A 20,889-nucleotide genomic window follows, 5' to 3' on the forward strand; every position below is an offset into this window, starting at 1 on the left:
GGCAGAAAGAAAAAACAAAAACACAAAAATTAAATAAAAAGGACAGACTCACGGTCAGCCGGGCCCCACCACAACAGCCCTGATTTGCTTTTAAATGGCAGTCCAAGATCAAGAGCTTGTGGATGAAGAAAATGCAGAGGCTGCAGATAAGAAGAAGCAACACAAAATTCACTAGACTTAACAGTCAGAGCCAACTGCCTCTGAAAACCACATAGCCTGCTGAATCAGCTGAACTGCTACATCACAAGGCTTAGAGAACCACCTGCAAAAACTACATTAATGGTTGACTTTACATGGTCCCATGGCACCAATGGCTGACTATCGCTTGTTGTATTTGGGTTGTCTCTTTCCAGTTAAACTGGCAGAGAGCAGGCACATTATAGTAGTAACTTACTCTGGCTGGTCTGGCTGACTTCCTGTTAGCTCCCCACGCACATGAATGACAGGACATAACTACTGATATTGGGTTTTTCTTTTAGACATTTTAACTGGAACACATTCTGACTGACCGCGACCCGATACCGGATAAGCGGTCGAAGATGGATGGATGGACATTCTGACTACACACTACACACAGAGACCTTTTGATGTGTTTGTGAACTAAATTATGTAATGTGATTGAATGATGTAAAAAAAAAAAGATGTATTTTACAGACTTTCGTTTTGGTTACGGATGTGTATTAATGATATTGATCTTGTGCGATAGTGAGTGTGGCCACTCCACCAAAATAAGGGCACAGCCAAGTGTTGTTCCTCAGACTTTGTCAGGGCATGCTGTGGGTTACATGATCGGAATAAAAGGTAGTCAATGTTTGTACTCACAATATTGTCATACTATCCTGTGTGTGTGTGTGTGTGTGTGTGTGTGTGTGTGTGTGTGTGTGTGTGTTTGTGTGTGTTTTTATGGGAAATCTATAAAAGCAAAGCAATGGCACTCCAGAGAAACCTGATTAGGTTTGAGCTGAGCTCAGAAATCAAAATTAATTTGGAAGAGGCTCCAGCTCTCTACCATTACCTGAGACAGAGCCATTAAGTTAAGAAATAGCTGCTCAGCCCCATCACATGCACGGCTCATCTAAACTAAGCTGATGCAGGCATTACCATTGGTTGCTAGTGGACCACTCGCGTCAGTTTCTTGTGTGTGACGTAATTAACATCCATAGCCGTATCATGAGGAACATTCCTCATTGCCATGGTCTCTGAATACAGGTTACACTCTGTATGGAAGACATTAGTCAGGCTTTAGTGACACGGTCCAAACTAGAGAATGCATTCTCTCAATCAATAATTTGCTCAATTGTAGTCTGACGTTATGTGTTTTGAAAGTTAGTCATTAGGGACTAATGGGTATTCATTTCTCTCTGCAAGTCATTTATTAGCCAAACGTAACCCCATCAGAGAGCTGTGCATTGTGCACTGTGCATTATTTGTAAGCATGTATGCTTTCTGTGCTTTTGCATCTGTGACATATTTATATATTATCACATTTCCCCACACAAGCTTTGTTTGAAAGAGACATGCTCCTTTGTACTTGAACACAAGCTCCAATGGGACTTGTGCTTTTAGCAATTCTCTCTTATCTGCTTTTACCCTTTGTGATGGCATGTGGGGTGACATTTTCATTTGCTAAACTAACCCGAGTAGCACTAGGAAGCAGCTGTGTTTCACAACAGGACAGATCCATAAAAGGGGTTATAGAGATAACTATGAAAAGGTGACATTGTGTTTTTTTTAGTTTATCAGGCTACACTCATGAGCGCCTCCATTAAATGATAGATATGTCTCAATCATAGTTCACTAATGGAGAACTGAAATCTCCTTTGTAAACAAGGACGGTTTGTCTTTGAAGTGGACTGTCTTGAATAAGAGCAACACTACCAGGGTTTATTCATGATACAACCTTTGGTTATGAGAGGGATTAGGCAGACATTAGTTTCAAGTTGTGTATGCACATTTCCCCTAACCTTAAAATTAATCTCAATAAGCCAGCCATTGCTCCAAAAATTCATGATTGATCAGAGCTAGCCATGGATGGGACACAAGAGGATATTTGGCCATACCCAGGATTCCTTTTTAATTTGATTTTTTAACAAACATTTAAAAGACCCATCTCCCACCAACAACCCACAATGTCATGTCCCATAGGCCCATGTTCCCATGTTTGGACAGCCATATCATCATAGTCCTTGCGTTGTCTCTTGCCCTTGCGGTATGCCCTGATGTTATCCATTCCAGAGAACTGTCTATTCAGCAATATGTCATAAATCTCTGGTAAAATATAGTCCAGATGTGGGCTCCTTACATCCACACATGACATATTATTACCATCAAGTACAAAACGCATCCCTTCATGTGGAAATGAATTGAAAAAAAAGCTTGATACCACAGAGGCGTTACCTAGATCCATTTTCCAGGCAGGAGCAATAATTTATCAAGCAATTCATATTTGAAAGAGGCAACTGACACATCTGTACTACGTGAATTTAGAACAGAAAGTCAGAGACCTTAAGCTTGATTATGAAAAATACTTCTGAGCTAGCAGTTGCAAAAACTAGCTATGGACTGCCATTTTATGGCGGGGTTTCCATAAATATAAGTTAAATCTTTATAGCGTAACCTTCATTTATTAATGAATGTCCGTTACATTTAAGTCATTGCCAAATGGGTTGATACAAAGCTAATTAAGCCTCATCAGATCAGCTTCACCAAACGCTCTCTGTGTTTCTCAGCATGGCTGTGTTAAAAATTGTTGTTGTCTAATTACCTCTTTTGAAGAGCCCATCATGTTTTTTAATCCTCTGTGTCCTCCTTGGCTACAAGCAACTGCGTGGAGGAGCGGTGGGGGCACGTGCGCGATTAGGGACTGCTTGTGTCATGTGGATGCAACAACAGTGGTGTTGTCATCACCTAGAATTCCTCGTGGGGGCAACATAAACTACGCACTTTAGCTTTAAGACTGTCAAATTCTGTAAAAAGGTGTGAATTGTGACCCACCAAAGGATTTGATTCCCCATGGGGGTACTGTGTATTGCTTATGTATTTCATTACAACGGGCCTTGTGGGTGGGAAAGTGGACAAGGCCCTTTGAATTATTTAACAGAGACATGGGTTAAGATCTCTGCGTTTTATATGACCACGTCTCGTGGGCCTCCAAACGATCGCCCTGAACAACAGAGCAAACTCCATCTGCCGAGGAATATCGATTAATATGCGCACAAGCGTCAGACAAAAGTAATTTAAGTAAAAGTTTTCTGTGTTTTTTTGCCAAATTACCAGGACAAAATTGGACAAACTGGTGGAAAATGTGAATTCCAATGTTCCCCATTAAGATCAAAAGGGAAATCATTTTTAAATAACTGACCCTAATGAGAAGCAATTACTCTCTACCTCTCCGTTAGTTTGAGACAATTATTATTACAAAATGTAACACTGTTTCATTCAGTAAGCTAAAAACCATAGAACTGTTAGCATTTCATTAATAACATTGCTCTTACATTTCCCAGCACCTCCACTCGTCGAGGAATTCCACATAAAAGAATGTGTCAAGTTCCCGTGTCTTCATTGGCTTTTATGTCAGGATTGATAACAAGATCTCTCATTTCCTCCTGAATAGAGCTGTTTGTTTTAACCGGTTCAGAATTTTCAAAGGAATTAAAGAAAGACTCTTTAACATCCTCATTACGCTGATCTCTCCTGGCACAGGGAGAGACAAATCGTGACAGAGGGAAAATGGAGGAGAATAAAGTTGAATTTAGAAGTGATGTCTAGTGTGTGTGTGCATGTGTGTGTGGTAGGTGGGTAGGGTGTGTGGAGTGAAAGGTGTGTGAGATGGTAAGGGTGAGAAAAGTTGTGGAACAGAAAATTTGCAGTTAGCTAATGAGCGTACCAAGGGGCATATTAGTTATTTATTTCCTGAGCTTGTTTCGTTAAGAGAAGGGCACACCAATTAGCTTCGAGGAGATGACATCCCTAAGTGCCCTTGTGCTAGGCTGCTAGGCAACACAAGAGCCCTGTCTGAAATGCTAAACAACTTGTAGGGCCTGGTGTGAGGGTGAAGGGAAATAGCGTCACACGTGTGACCTGGCATGACATTTTCAAAGCGGCGCGGCCAGCTGGAGCTACATTATGTGGGAGAGGAAAAGAGATAGCGACTGGCTCGAAATCCACCGCACCTCAAAAAAGGCAAGAGAGGTTATGCGGACTGATGGTTTAGAAAATATCGCTCTGCATATGAAACAGGGTCTGACTTTATTTTTCTCTCTTTTCACGTATTCTCTCCTTTACTCCCCATACAAATCGTTAAATGAGTCCCAGTTCAGTTCAGACTGAAAGCTATCATGTTTTCTATTAGCCTGTGTAAACTGTTCTGAATTTGAATCTGGACAAAAATAATTATTGCAATCAATAATGTTTCATTAAAGGACAAGATAGGGTAAGGCAAGATTAGACTTTAGGCTGAACAGCGTGTCTGCGCGCACACACACACACACACACACACACACGCACACACACACACACACACACACACACACATACTTAATGCATGTCATTAAGTCAGTCCTGTGAACCACCTGACTGTTGTGCAAAATCCCATTAATAAAAATACCAAGTGATATTTTTTTAAAGGGAATTCATTCAGTACACCTGCTGATACATAGAGAGTATTCCAACATTAACAAAGATCAAAGGCACCTCTAGTCATACACACCAGCAATTCCTATTTGTGAACTTTTATTAAATGAAGCAATGTGCTCCAAACCAGAGAGGATGGAGCCTTGTTTGAAATGTCAGCCTTCTAAGATATTAATTGGAGCTGAGGCTCTCCAATCAGGGGGAACAAAACAGTGCGTCCACAGAGGTGAGTGGTAATGAGCTGCGCTTTGTATGTGGGCGAAGTCTGGCTGATTGAAATTACGCTGCAGTGTCTGACTAGACCGTAAACATAGTATGTCCATAATAAGTGCAGCATCCTCCTTTTCTTCTACTGTGTGATTTTGTAATAGTGAGGAAGAGATAGTGAGAGTGCGTTAATCCCTTCCAGGATAGTATACATACGTACAGTGTATCTAATTGTATTGGTTGTGTTTCCCAATGCGTGTATTACAAACATACCCTCTCAGGAACAGTACAATTATGTTACCATAAATCACAAAATATTCTGATGATTGATGAAGCTCTTAAGTGGCCAAGGAGAATCTATTAAAAATACATGCTATGTCAGTCCTGACTAAATAACCTCTCTAACAGTTATTCAGGAAGCATTTTACCAGTAAAACATCGCCCCATTCTTTAAATGAAGACACACAAAACACTCAGCACCTAAAAGTGAAAGCTAATTTTCTGGTTTTCATTCTTTTCTAAATAGATAATATGAACATGTAACAACAAAATCAATTTGTAAAGGGCTATTGTCAGTGCATGTTAGTCAGCATGTCAACATTTGTCTTTGTACGCAGGTTAAATAACTACCAACATAGATATTTATTTTAGATAAGTAACATAATACATTATTTCTTTGTGTGGACTGAACTTGATGTTATTTGCCGCATCATAAGGGTGTCCATAGTTGTCAATAGTTCGGGTGTCAGCCCACCCATACTGTCAGCAAATCCTCGTTTGTGACCTCCAGTATCTGAGTCTTTATTCTGACTTCCTCCTGGTTCAGTACCATCTTTTACCTGTCATGTGGAACTCCACAGTCTCTCCTGTCTCCTAGAACTGAACAGCCGGGTGTTTGGTGTTGTTGTTTTTTCTCTGCGGTCTCAGACCAATGCAGACATGTCGTTGCCATCTGCTGTTGCATGGTCCAAAGTGTCAGAGCAGCCAGCTTGGTGTACAGTGGAAACAGACTGAAAGTCCAACACGGAAGAAGAGCATTTTAACTCCTCTTTCACCGGTCCTATAGGCTCTCAGCTGCTCAGCATCAGACTGTTGAAAAAATGTATTTCAACAGGTGATACCCACAATTTTCTAATTGTGCGATGTTGGAGAACTAAAACATTTCTTCGTATGTCTTGTTTGTTTATGCATAGAATCTATTAAAAGAAACATCAGCCACTAGCCAAGCCCTGTGTATTTATCTATACATTCACTATTAAGTAGTAAAAAATAGTATTTCATCTATTGTGCATTTGCAGCTGTCAGATAAACACCCCTGATTAAAATGTTGTTGTATGTTGCCATAGTGTAGTCTTTTTGTCAATGTTGTTACAGTATCAACTAGAGAAAACAGAAATTATCCATAGTCCTTTGACTTATAAGGTTGTTTTTATCAATAAAAATCTTTCTTTCGTCTGAAACGGGGAGAATCTTGATTATGCGCATTGTGTAAGTAGCACAATAGTAGAATAAAGTGAAAGCTATCACAAGGACGGATACACAGCACCACAAATGTGTTGATCCTTTGGTGACAAAAAACATGAAGCCTGTAATTTATGTTACTTACTTAACCATTTAGCAATTTAGGAGGCACAGCGGTTGATTTCAAGAGGAACACTACACCACAAGCTTCTTTGTCTCAGTAGTAACACAAGGGGCAGAAGGACGCTAAGAAACCATGGACAGAAGAAGAAATGCTGATGCAAGCACAACAGACTTTCACATGTATGTGCTCTATTGTTCAGTGACAGCTGTGTGGCTTCTGAATTTTTTTCAGTTTTCACAATAGACCACATTCTTCATTATTTAATTGTTTTGTTGAGTTATTCCTGGAAATAACCGCATCACAGCAAAAGCGATTCAGCCTTCTGGTCCTCTCAACGCCATATGAGGCTAGGAGAAAGTGAGGACATAAATAATAGAACGAGAGCTAAATATAGGATGTGGAGGCTAAGGTAAGTAACAGATAGAAATAGACGTACATAGAAGAAGCTAAACACACTGGCAAAAAGCTACGCTAACCGGGGCTTGTAAAGGAACACACAGCTGCTAAAGGTTAACCCAGCTCATAACATTAGTCACCCTGCCTCCTTTTCCCTACGTGTTGCGTTTAACATGAGAATGAGACTAAATCTGTCTGGATGAGTGTATGTCTTACCTACTTCTAAACCGACACACCAAGAATATGCATGGTTTGGGGTCTGAAGATGGCTGCTGCCATGGTTACCACGCTGTTGGCCACTGCTTTTGGTCTGAAGCGATCCCCTCAACTCTGGGTTAAATCAGCCTCACACAGACCCCCCCCACACACACAAACACACACACACGCATACACCCACCCCCCCTCATGTCGCATGTCAGTATTTTCCCTATCCGCTCACTACTCAAAAGACACTAAAATGATATCATAACAACACAAGTTGAGTAAAGAAAAAACACGGCCATGTAGTGAGTGGCGGACTGTGTTGAATTAGTATATTATTGCTGCATGGTGAGAACTGATTCAAATAATAGGAAAGAATACCTGCTGCGGTCCATTGCGTGATAAAGTGGCACCTGGCTGTGTTTGTACAGATAACTGGAACCACAGCCTCAGTAAAGGAGATCCTGTGATGTCTTAATGTCTGCACAGTTAGTGTGTCTTTCTCTTTGTTAAATTGTTAAAACGAGTATTGAAGAAATTCCCCTTTCAACATATTTACTCCTCAGATAAGAAAACGCTGCTGAAAATTCAAAACAACTGTCACTGAGTGTGCCTGCTCATTAATATATGGGAAGGTGCGTTGTGTTTCTCATTGGACTTGCCGGATTGCACCATACATCTGAAGGGGTTGATTGCAAGAGCACTTAGTCATCAAGTATATAGTACATATGCAGCTCTTCATAGCATTAACCTCTAGATGTGAGAAACAGCTAATTTATATTCCGCAGGGGTTTCACATGCACTTTGTTACCGTGCCGAGGGAAAAAAATTAAAATAGAATAATTGGATTCCGGTTTACCGGCTAATATTAAGTCTGATTATTTCAATGTTTCACCCATTGGTTGTGATAATTCCTTTACTTTTGCCCTTTGTGTGAAATACTTGGATTGAAATGTCCAATTTTTCCTCAAACAACATTGTCCTCGAACCATCCTCTTATCTCAAAACACAGCTTATCATCCTCTACGCGAATCAATTACGCACAAAGACTTTGGCAAATTTACACAGCAGGGCATTAGCTTAGACGACGGAGCCACATATCCAAACTATTTACCTCTGTAATATTTACCCTTTCTGTTTATCCTCCAGAATACATGCCAGTGTTTGTTTGCTTTAGCTCGCCCATCTCCAATTCTTTATTACCAGAGCATTACAAAGGCATTCGCCACACTGTATACATTTTCATTAAAATGCTCTATCCTTTTCAAAATGCATGAATGTCTTTTATTTTAATGAAGAGGCAGTGAGCCGCTCCAAAGCTTTAATTTTAGTTTCTCATGGACCCCCCTCCCTCTTCCATCTTCAGTTTTTCACACACTCGTTAGTCCCGAGGGACAGAAAGACAGAGAGAGAGAGAGAGAGAGAGAGAGAGAGAGGAAAAGATTTTAAAGGCAGGACCTTACCGAAGAAAGAGCTAACAAACTCCAGATATAGAGCATGAAGGGGAAAGAAATGCTATTTGTATAAATTAGCATGTAACATTAAAAAAACACGGTCAGATGTCAATGCTGGCATTCACATTAGGTGAATGAAAATTCAGGGTGGGGGAGATGGTGGCTTTACTCTATGTGTGAATTGAAATCAGATTTTTTTTATTTTGACACATTATACAGGCTGTGTGGCTTTACCATCAAAACATGTCCCATCCTCGTTGTTCTGATGCCATGAAGACATGGTAAAACACAGGGGCTTCAAACAGAAATGTACAAAGTGCATTCCAACGTATTTTAAGCATAATTTATATGGTGCCTGGTTCTTTACATGAGACGGGTAGCAATATCAACCCATTAATCATAGTCAGGTCTGGCGTTCTTATCTCCCCGTCTCCAATCAGCTCAGCCAAGAGGAACTAAGACCATCTCTATAGACCTTTCAATCAGCCACCTTTAGATGGCTCTTTGAATTAAATATTGGACATAAATTCAGAGCTGGGTCTGACCATCTCCTTTAACAAATCCAGTAAACGGCAACAGCTTCTTCAACATTAAATATCCCCTGAGGTGCCAACCAGTCCCACAGCGGCTCTGGATCTCTTCGAAACAGATGCTTTTCATGGTATTTGGCAACAAGGAATTGTCAGAAGAACACACAGCAGAGCAAAAAGGAAATGATGGCATTAAAAATGGTCTTTGGATTACTTTGGCATCAGATTAAAGACAGTATACAATTTTATCTGTTGAACGGATATGTTTATGGCACAGGCAGTTATTAGCAGGACACTGCCTTAAGGGAATTGGCTCTCTTTGTATTTGGCAAATATATTCTATAACAAAAGAAAATCATGTTTTCTTACAGGAATATTTTGACATTTTGGTAATTTAATTTTGCTTTCCTGCAAAGCGAAATTGTCAGCATTATCATGCCTGCAAGGTAAACATGAAGCTACCAGCCGGAAACCAGTTAGCTTAGCATAAAGACTCAAAGGAAACAGCTAGCCTTGCTCTGTCTCTAAAGTTCACAAATTAAGATATTTCATTTCATTTGTTTAATATGTACAAAACTGCCACATTGTGGTAATAGGTGCTTAACTATTTCTTGGCCAGGTGCAGTACCGAATTGTTTTGTTCAGCTCACACAGATTTAACAAACCCAGTGTCTAGGCTTTTACTAAGCTAACCAGCTGCCGGCTAGCCATGCTAGCCACATAGCCTGTATTCTGTACAGATACGAGAGCGGTATCAACCTTCTCCTCTAACTCTGGGCAATAAAGCAAATAGGAAAGTGGAGGCTGGGGGGTGGCCTCGACCAACTGCCACTTTGCTCGTTTGGAAGCCATGATGTCTCTCTCTCTCATGGGTGGGCAAAGCATTGAAAGGGGGGGTAACATGGCCCCTTATGACCTCATAAGGGTCAAGATTCCAGATCGGCCCATCTGAGCTTTCATTTTCTCAAAGACAGAGCAGGACCATAGGCAGGCTGGGGAATGCATATTAACATTAAAAAAACTCATAAAGTAAAATGTTCATGCCATGGGACCTTCAAGAAACAACCCAATGTTATTGTTTGTTTCTTTCTCATATAGCAGTCAAGTGAGCTGATAGAAAGTAGGATAGCAGAGTCAGCGTACACTCACATGACATTTCTGCCTGCCAAAAGCAGTTAACTTCAGATCATGTTTGATTTCTACCAGCATCAGTAACCCCAACTCTCTGGCAACTCGTTGCCTTTAGCGCTCCTACTAAGGCTGTCCCTACATTGACCTGTAACACTGTTTGGGAATGTGCAGTCATAACATGTTATGTCTAAATAATAACATCTGTAGACAGAAGCATATGGGAAAGCTCTTATTATGAACACTAATGACAGCTGAAGCCTTGAACTGGAGAGGAAGAGAGCCTCAGACGAGCAATAATATGCACATTGTGAGTTTTATTTCCCTTTGCCGCTCAAGTCAGCTGTTGGAGTTTTAGAGGTTTGATTTGGCCCACATAAATCTGACGCCCCAGTGGGCAGCTGTTCAGCACGGCCGCTTTTGCATCTTCACAAGGTCGTGTGAGAACTGAATGGCAGGGGTGGGAGCCCATATCTGACTTTAACGCTAACTTGGCTCCAAAAAATGCTGGTGTGTAGATGCACAATGGCGATGGGAGGAGAGCTTGTCCATACAGAGTGAATGGATGAGGAACCTTTTATAACAGCCCATTCAGTCTCTCCATTTCACCACAACACTGGGATTAGGAGGCTAAACGTCACCCGACTTCACTGTTATCTATACACCTTACGGATTTTGATAGCTTTACTAATTTATGACTTTCCAACATGCCCATATAGGCTATAAATAATGACTTATGTCTAATAGGGCTAATAATGTAGTTAGTGTTTGATTGGCTCTGTTCGGTGGTGTTCAATGCAATCAACATGTTTTGCTGTTGACAGCCATGGTCCACTGAAAATGGGCTGGGTCTAACTGTCTGGAGAACATTACTTTGCATTTATACACAGATTAATCATAAGAGCCTAATTCATCACCATGACAGCTGTGAAAACATCCTGCCAAGCCCCAATCCACGCCTTCCTTCTCTTCGTCCCCTCCGGTCTTTTCAGATTCCCGCCTTAGAAAGGACAACTTTTTTGAAATCCCCATGCATGGCTGTAGAATATGTATGGCTATGAGGATATTCATATGCTAATAGCTGTGGGGCTGAGAGTGCAAAATTAACCAAGCTTGACAGCGGCCCATGTGACCCTGAGAAGATGTCGGGAGGCCAGGGAAAACATCGATCATGTGACACCGGCACAGTTGAGGCTGGCCACTGTTGGGTCAAGATGGATGCGGTTTCAGGCAGCACTTATAAATCTCAGGGAAAGGTTTGAAAATTTTTAAATTAGGCCTGAATTATAACAAATAACGTTGGCTGCCCCTCCTCTGGAAACATGTCATCCATCCTCTTCCCTCTCACTATCTGCCTTTGTCATACTATGTGTGTGTGTGTGTGTGTGTGTGTGTGTGTGTGAGAGAGAGAGAGAGGAAACAAATAAAATGTGTTCTGTAAGACACAGAGGCAGAGAAAAAAGCTTGTGCATGTGTGTTTTCAGCTTTGTGTGTGTTCAGTAACGTGACATTATTAGGGGCCGGGGTGTTGAGGTTCTCAGTGTTAAGATCTGACCTAATTTTCGTCTGTGTGACCTGAGAGGTGAAAACTACAGAATTAAAGCCACTGCCTCTGATTCAGACAAGTGCTGTACAGAAGCTCTCCCCTAGCCTCACCTAGGAGTGAAACACTCCATTCCTATGAGCACTACATTCACACGGGCCAAATTGATTCATGAATCATTCAAATATTTCAGCACCTACCTGACAGCGAGGTCTGAAAACGTTTTTTTTAAGATCAACTCTGCTGTTAAAAGGGTACAATGCTTTTCATGTAGTATAAATTGTATTTCATCATCACACTCAAACAGGGGCGGTAAAGGCGTTTTCACACGTACAGTAACTTTTTGGTTTCATACAAAAAAGTTGACAATTTGCAAAACATCAAGACAGTATAATGGCTGTCTTCAAAGGAGTGAAAATTATTCAATTTCAATTCAATTTTATTTATAGTATCAATTCTTAACAAGAGTTATCTCGAGACACTTTACAGATAGGAGGACTAGACCACACTCCAGAATTTACAAGGACTCAACAGTTCTAGTAGTCTCCTCCAGAGCAAGCAACAGTGTGATAGTGGTGAGGAAAAACTTCCCTTTAGACAGAAACCTCGGTCAGACCCAGGCTCTTTGTAGGCGGTGTCTGACAGGGCCGGTTGGGGTTAGAATGAAGAGTTGAAATAACAAAAATAGAAAAAATAGTAGTTTGTAGCAGTTCTTTGTAGTAGTTCATGGCATAGCAGGGCACATATTGTGTAGTGGTACAGTGTAGTGTCACAACAGAATATTATTCTTTTAAGTGCTCAAGCAGCCTAATAACGCTGCATTCTTTTCTTATTGATGATATCAGGCAAGTAGTCTAGCTCTTCTATTTATTCTAGTGTCCGCCCTCTCAACCGTACTGATTGCACTTGGCTTGAGTAATAGCCTTTACAGAGAGAAGAACATCCCCGGCTTTTTTGCTGGTGCGTGTGATGTGATGGTATGTGCCAAATGTGGAGTGTGTGTGCAAGCATGTGTGTGTGTGGGTAAGAGAAAGCGAGACAGATGTGTGCACCCCTGGCCATACGCAGCATCAGCAGAATATATAGATCCCCCTGGCTTCCCTGTAAAGGCAGGTGTATCAGTGTTGCAGATGCATGAGTTGCATTCTTTACAATCTCACCACGCATACTCTGTGCCATAACTTCTGTACACAAGCTAGGGAGCAGGTGGGCACGAGTGCATAACAAAGACGCAAATTCATGTTTTTAATTTTACATTTTGAGAGAACTTCTGTTATGAATTGACGGCTACATAAACAAAATTGACTTGACTTGACATCTAAACTGTATGCACAGTGAGAAACTCCAGCTCTTACACATGACTGCAGTTTTTTTCCACAAAACTAATGCAGCTGTTTCTTTTTTGTTGTTTGCAGCAGTTAGGATATAATCCGGATATGGCTGCATGGGTTCAATCTTCCCCACTCTAATCACAGCAAGGATGACAACAGCAATTTATTTCCTCTATGTAAGCTGCCACCTCCACTCTCTTGATATTTCACCTCAAAAAAGGCAATTGAACAAGACAAAACGGAGTATCTAAATTTGAACATAATTTAGTTACTTTGACCACTTGTGTACTACTCAGTGTTTTGCTGGGATCTCTCTCATCTTCAGCCCCAGGTGTATCCCCAGGCATGTACAGCATCCTGATTTCAATTAGTGACAACTGCCTCGAAGTCCTACATAGAATCTAATGACCCACTATGCAGCTAACTGAGTGGGTACAAGGCTAGGGGTTTGTGAGTTTCACACATAAAGAGATGTTTCTGCACTTCAGCATGTTTCCCGAAACCACCACATGCAGCCTTTTTAGAAATCGATACCCTCACCTTAGGCAGGTTTTATGCTTCTTATTTTCTTTCTTTAGAAGCCTACCATTTTCCCAGTGGCTACAACTATCTACCATAAGAATGTCTAAGCCTACGTTAAATAAGCTCAAACACAAAGGTTTACGTTAGGGAGTTACTATGAATGTTCATAAAATCCACAAACACTTGAGCTTTCACTCACACTACTATATTAGCAAAAAATGTGAAGAGGCAAATTCACATGCTCCAAAATGGGGACCGGGTGCTCTAAAATGAACAAACAGGTCAAATTAAACTTTGTGCCTCGGTGTGGCCTGTTCAGTTTGCTTGTCAGGCTCCTGTCTGCATGACAGCCTCATTGCATCTGTCTGTATGACAGTGCTGTCCAGAAAGCTAAAGATTGTTTCACAAACTTGATGAATCTCTGTGAACGCATCATTGGTGCAGTCAGAAACTATTAGGGCAGTGAGACATTTTCTCTTGTTTTGGCTCAGTAGTTGAGCACAGAGGGTTTAAAATGAAACAGAGATGTTGAGGTGTTGAGGTGTTGACCTTAAGATGTAGTTTGAGGGTGTTTACGCTGACGTTCGATGAACCGTTTGCCCAATATGGATGTGAGCACCACCAAACACCATAGCTGAAAGTCAGCATATTAACCTCCTTGTTGTGTTTTAATGTGCTGGGGAAGAAACAAAACATTGCAAAATATTATTGCTTACTGCCTCCTGGGAACTGCCGAGGTGCCCTTGAGCAAGATACCGAACATCCAACTGCCTGGGGTGCAATCTTAAGAGGCATCCCTCTCGCTCTGACATCTCTCTCTCTCTACAATGCATGTGTATAGGCCTGTCTGTGCTTGTGTGCATTTGGACCTATATGTGCATATATACAGTATATACATGTACTGTATAATGTTAAAAAGAGGGGCTGCTGTGGATTGGAGGTAGAGTGGTCGCCCCTCAACCACAAGACTGGCGGATTGATCCCAGGCTTCTTTGTCCACATGTCAAAGTGTCCATGAGCAAGACACTAATTAGCATGTATAGCTGTCCAATGATCCTAATACTCAGGATGGGTTCAGATGAAGAGATTGAATTTCACTACATAGTATGTGAAGAATAAAATATTTAGTTTTTTATTCTTCTTTTTCTTCTTTAATACAGTACGTCTATCGCTATAATTTCTCCATGTACGATGCAGGGTTACATGTATGTGCTCCACTGTTTGTGTTGTGCTGTGGGCCAGACCCAGATTCCAAAGACTAGTGATAAGAGTTCCTGGGGCGTCACCAGTGTGCAGCCAGTAGTAATTGATGTTTAAAAAAATTTGGCATTAAACGCTGTTTTTATTACAATCCTATCACTGCCTTTCCATTTCACTGCCTGCCATGCAGCCTGCTCAGTATTTATTAAGACACCTCCGAAGCAATGTGGGATGGCAGCCACAGTAAGGCTCCTCTAATCCAGGTAAATTATCTTTGAACCTTTCAGAGTAAACAGAACTCTGGAGTCCTAGCGGCATGAAAAGGGTTTGTGGCTTTTGGTGTGTGTACATGCATGCCTGGGAATCACATAAGAAAGTGTAGAGACACAAACATTGACTGTGGCACTGTCAGTACATGACTGTGTATGTGCCACAGTTATTGATGTGAAAAAGTTGGCCAGTCATTCTGAGGTAAAACTTAAAGCATTTTCCGTTTGCTCGTGGCATATGCTCAGCACCCCAAAGGATGAGACTGACATTTTAACGGGCTGCTTGTGGAGCTTAAACTCTTTCAGTTGTAGATGAATAATCAAGCCTATCTTGTCTCTAAAGTCTTGGGTTTTAGTAGGGTTGTAAAAGAAAGCTGCTATCTGTATCTGTTGCTTCATTCATGCTTTATACTCACAGGATCATTCATCAGCTGTTTGACTTCCAGCAGACCAGCGAGCCATTCATATGAATGGGAACGGTGGCTGGGTTGGTTCAGTGGGTGGAGCAGGCACACATTCTATACTTCAAGGTGTATGTCTCGATGCAGAGGTCCAGGGTTCTAATCTGACCTCTTACAATTTCCTGCATGTCTTCCCTTTCTCACCTAGCTGTCTTATCAAATAAAAGGCATTAAAAAAAAATAATCTTAAAAAAATAAATAAATGTGAACATACAGCACAGGTAGTATAAACTGACACTTACTTCTACATGCTGCCAGAGCTTCCTCCATCACCTGACATCCTTCTTATATCTAGCATTTTTTTTAAATAGTTTTAAACAAGAGTCTATGCTCATTTATGTTTTTTTCTAGGGATTTATTTCAGAGCTTCCTCATAGAGCAAAGCCTTATGTCAATGTGTTGACATAAATGTCTCTTACTGAAATGAAATCTCTTTTGTCTCTATAAATAGATGCAAAATGTTAGTAGGAGTATCACAAACATCTGTACGTACATAGCCTTGAATTCTTAGGGTGATTGCCATTCACCCTAAATGGATTTTGTCATATGAACTGAACTGAAAATGTAACGTTGCACGTTTAAGACAACACAGCATTGGGGTGGGGGATATAATGATAACAAAGAAAAGTTTTTTTGGGAACGTTCCGTGTGCAGGATTTTCTTCCCATGGAATGAACTGAAATGTATTTCCAGGGAAAACAGTAAAGCAAATAACTGTGTTTATAGAACCGCGCAGACAGCAGGACTTGGAAGCTGATTGGGCCAGCACAGTGAGGTGACTTCCTGCCTTGGCTCTCCATAGGTGGCTGAGGCCACATCCATTTGAACAGTAGGAAGGAAAAAGAAAAATGTGTTTCTATGTCGCACCTCGGAGGGACAACTCAGACGCTGTTCTGCAGCTGTGTCAGCACATGATAGAAGGTATTCAGTTTAGTCCTGCTCCTCTCCTGTGCTAGGGCCTCCAGGGTGTTCAGACTTAGCCCAGCAACAAAGACAGCCTTTATCACCAGCTTGTTTGCCCTGTCTGCATCCCCAGCCTTGATGTTTTCTCCCCAGTACACAACAGTGTGGTAGCCACAACACACGAGTAATCTGAAAAACCCGAGCCTCTTTGAGGAAACACAGTCCGCACTGTGCCTCCATGTTATCTGCACAGTCCAGAAATGTGCTGACAGAAATGCAGAAATGCTCTCGTCATCCACAATTTGGTTTTTTATGGTTGTGTAGAATGTGGATCATCGGGATTTACCAGCATTATAGTTAAGTTTTATCAGACCAATACTGAAATGAATCATCAAGTTTAGGGATTATCTGTTAAGGTCAAGCGTGATTAGCAGAAAGGACAATAACACACATAATGCGATGCAAAACACATCACAATTCCTGCTCATGTGTCCATTTGTATGAAACTGGTGAAGTCAATTTTATTCATATAGCCCAAATACCACAGATCATAATTGCACACTCTGTCCTTTGACCCTCGCTTCATGACTACCATGTCCGTCAAGGACTTATAGACTTATCTGTAGACCAGTCCATAAAGGTTATGCTTTTTACACCCTCGACACATTTTATAATGATCTAGAGGAAGTGGAATTTACTGAAGGGAGTGAAGTTCAGAAGTATAATTGATCACGGATCTCACAGTCAAGAATGAATCTCTATACTCGTGTTTTATTTTATTTGAGTCAGGATAACACCTCCCAACGACCGGCCTGAGGTCAGCATCACCAATCAGCTGACAGAGGGATAAATCAATGTTCCCAAAAATGTAAATCAGGTGACAGTATTTCTTATTTTAAAGATTAATATTAATGCTTTTTCAATCGTGTTTTAGGGCCATATCAAGCTTATCACTGTGTTAATCTTCTCATTAAATGGGTCTGTAATTGTTATAATTGGCTGTATTTAACTGGGGTGGATGTTAATGAATTCCCACCATACATAATTCTTTTTATGTTGTTTGTAATGTAGATACCTGTATTACATAAAGTGGTTTTGGAAAAATTATTTTGGACCAACAGCAAAGGCATTGTGGTGGACATATTTCATTTACAATGTGTAAAAGATGAGGGCAGAGTTCATGGTAGAAGATGGCTGTCCCGGTGTGTGTTGTGTAACTAACGGCTGTAGAGATGAGTGGTCCTGTGATGAATGGTGCCATCATGCGCAGCTATAATCACGCCTATGCATGGCTTCCTGCATAATTGATTTTTAATCCCCTAATAGAAAGTAAATCACTAGCAAAGCTGGCCCTAGCGCTGCGGTGGAAAAAAAGTGAGTAATAGCAAAGAGAGAGAAAGAGAGAGCTGGGAAGAAAGATTTGGGGGTAGATGATGAGATGAAAATGAAGAGTAAGCGTGAAAGGGTGTGAAATGGAAAAAGAAGAAGAAGGGAAATTCAATTTGAGAATTAAATATCTTTTAAAGCTGTTGCATTAGAGGCATAAAACATATTTACTATATTTGCTGCTACATTGTGGTCGAGGGGTGCTTTTCCAAAGTAGCCATACATGATATCACTGGGACAGAATTTATTACGATGCCTTGAGAATCTCAGCCAAGATGATATTATTTGGATAGAGTAATGAGATATAGATTGACCCGTCAGCTGATATAGGGACAGATTGTATCTCTCATCCAAAATAAACAAGACAGACACACCAGTCGCGGGCCGGACAGTACACAGCCAAGGAACTGCCATTCAGACAGAGAAAACAGGCACAGACATTATTTTTGTTCAGTGCACAAAGGTGATGCTGAAAGTGGATTCTACAGGGAGCTATCATTTCATATTTGAAGGGTGAGATATTGGGGACATACTATTGAAATTTTGCAATTCACTTTGGTCAACATATGGTTTTTGAAAGTTTACACAGTGTTTCATCAGGTAGTTTGGGGGACAACTGGGAGACGACTGATGCTTTACCAGCAGCAGCCAGCGCTTTAGATATGGAGATGAGCTGGTATTGATTAAATTTGGCCTGCCCACTTGGGATGCAGATTTGAATCTGACTTACTTGCTTGCTGCTTGTCCTTTTGCGGTCACAAGGCAGATAAATGAAATTGCCCAACTGCTCTTACTGTAAGCAAGAAGAAAATGAGGAAAGGCAGAGAAAGGACAAATAATGTTAAAACAAGAAGTGAGGGTAGACACAGCACTGATAATTGTCAGTGTGCGCTCCGTGCTATGAAAGGGAGAGCCAGTCTGAGATGGAGCCAAGGACTTTCTGTCACTAGACGTGCCAGCCACCGAGCCTGAGGAAGATGGAGGAGAGGAGAGGAGACAGAAAGGATAAGGCAGCAAGCACAAGAGATAAGAATGAAAACGTTCCAACAGCTGTCTCTCTGACTGTCTCTCTGACTGATGAGATTAGGGCTGCCGTGTAATTGCCTCCAAAAGTATAAATGGTGTTGTTCTATGGGCAATGTCAGGATAAGTCACCAAAAACTAATATCTATATTTAATTAACGGAAACAATGGATTAAAATACACTACCGGTCAAAAGTTTGGGGTCACTTACAAATTTCCATTCCACTCCATTATAGACAGAAAAACAGCTGATCTGAGTGGGTGGCTGGTCTTTGTACACTGCCCATTATCAGCAACCATTCATCCAATGTTTCAAAAGGCTTACTAATCTGATATCATTTTAAAAAACTGACTGAGGAAACCTTGAAGAACCCTTTTGCAATTATGTAAGCACATAATGTATTCTGAAAACTGCTCGCCTGGTTAAAAACAGTGCAACTCAGCTGGTATTCTGTCTTCAATGGAGTGCAATGGAAATTTCTAAGTGACCCCAAACTTTTGACCAGTAGTGTACATTGTATGCATAATTCAGTTTTTAAGTTTTACATGATAATGCATATTTAATAAAAAAAAAGAAATAAAAAACTAGAATTACCACCTCGGGGTTGGCCAACCAGTCACATTGCAGTTTACATCCTTGTCTGTCCTGACTCATAATACATGTAGTCAAAACTGAATTTAATAAAATATATGCAAGTGTATTTTTTTAGCAAAACATGAATGCTTACACACATCTTGAACTGGACTGCACAGAAGTTCTATACCATAACCAAGGTGGGCACCCCTCTGGTGTTCACAGACCACCTCACTGGCGACATGACATGTACCCGTCTGCTCCAAGTCCTCCACCGTCATCCCGGTCCCCAAAAAATAAAGGATCACAGAACTAAATGACTACAGACCATAGACCGTTAAAATAAATGGACAGAGCATGTGTGACGTCACCCATTGGTTTGTGGAGATCAGAAATGAGTCGTCGAGTTTGCGTTTATGGGCGCAGCCATCATGGTTGCGGATGTGATGATTTTAGAGGAGAGGGCGGAGTGAGAGCCGAGCCACCGACCGGTGGGCGGGATATTCAGTCTATGGGCGGGATCTGACTTACATTAGCTGAGAGTTAGCAACGCTGCTCTACCTTACGTTAGCTAACAACTTTCACTGCCAATGTGGATGCAACTGCTGCTGAATAATTCAAGGTAAGATTTAGCTTCACTAGGTTTTAAGTATATCTTTGTCCCATATAGTCTATGGTTATATAAGAGTCACATTGCAAAGTAAATGTCTCTGAAGTTACCATGTAAATTGTCTGTAACGTTAGCTTGCCAATTAGCTAATTATGGTAAAACATGCTAACGTTAATTTTCTGCAAATCAAAGTTTATTTCTCGGAGTTTAAACATAGTGTCAGCGAAAGGCAAAACGGCGATTGTCAATGCTTGTCATTATGTAACGCTATTAGCAAATCTATAACCAAGTTTCTTATAACGTTCGGCTAGCTGTAATAACCATAATGATCCGGTAATGTGCTACGGTTTGCCCTGTCAGTCTATACTTGGGGCATTTAACCTTGACATTCTGTTAAGAGCTAATGTTAGCAGAAATAAGATAATTTAACTAAGTTACAGTTACACTAACGATAAAGAACAATGGACTGTTGTTTATTCATGTGTATTCTCCTAGATAATTAATGAAGTACAGCTACATGCTAGTGTGCATAGATATTTAACTATGAGGGGCTCAAATGGAAATTGATGATTCCTTCATTCATTCAGAAATAAGAGTGCTGAGAGCCACGATGGCATGTTCACCACCCAAATGCCCCAGAAGTAAGCAATAGTAATAGTTCATTTTCTTATGCTATTTATTGTACAGCATTAAACTTTTACCAGACTTTTGTACAACTAAGCCAATGCATTTTCAAATAGTGTGTAATTAAGAGTGCTGTTCATTTATCCTTTATCTCTATAGCTTAAAATATTCTACTTTTCTTGCTATTACAATGCGTTTTTCCATCCAACAGTCTGGCTCACTGGAGACAGCAACGTCCCGGCGTGGGGGCAGAGAGAGCGGCAAAGACCATGGGGAACAACCTTGGTATTGAGGATATCTACATCTATTG

Source organism: Etheostoma cragini, chromosome 12, assembly GCF_013103735.1.
Source record: "Etheostoma cragini isolate CJK2018 chromosome 12, CSU_Ecrag_1.0, whole genome shotgun sequence".
NCBI lineage: Eukaryota > Metazoa > Chordata > Actinopteri > Perciformes > Percidae > Etheostoma > Etheostoma cragini.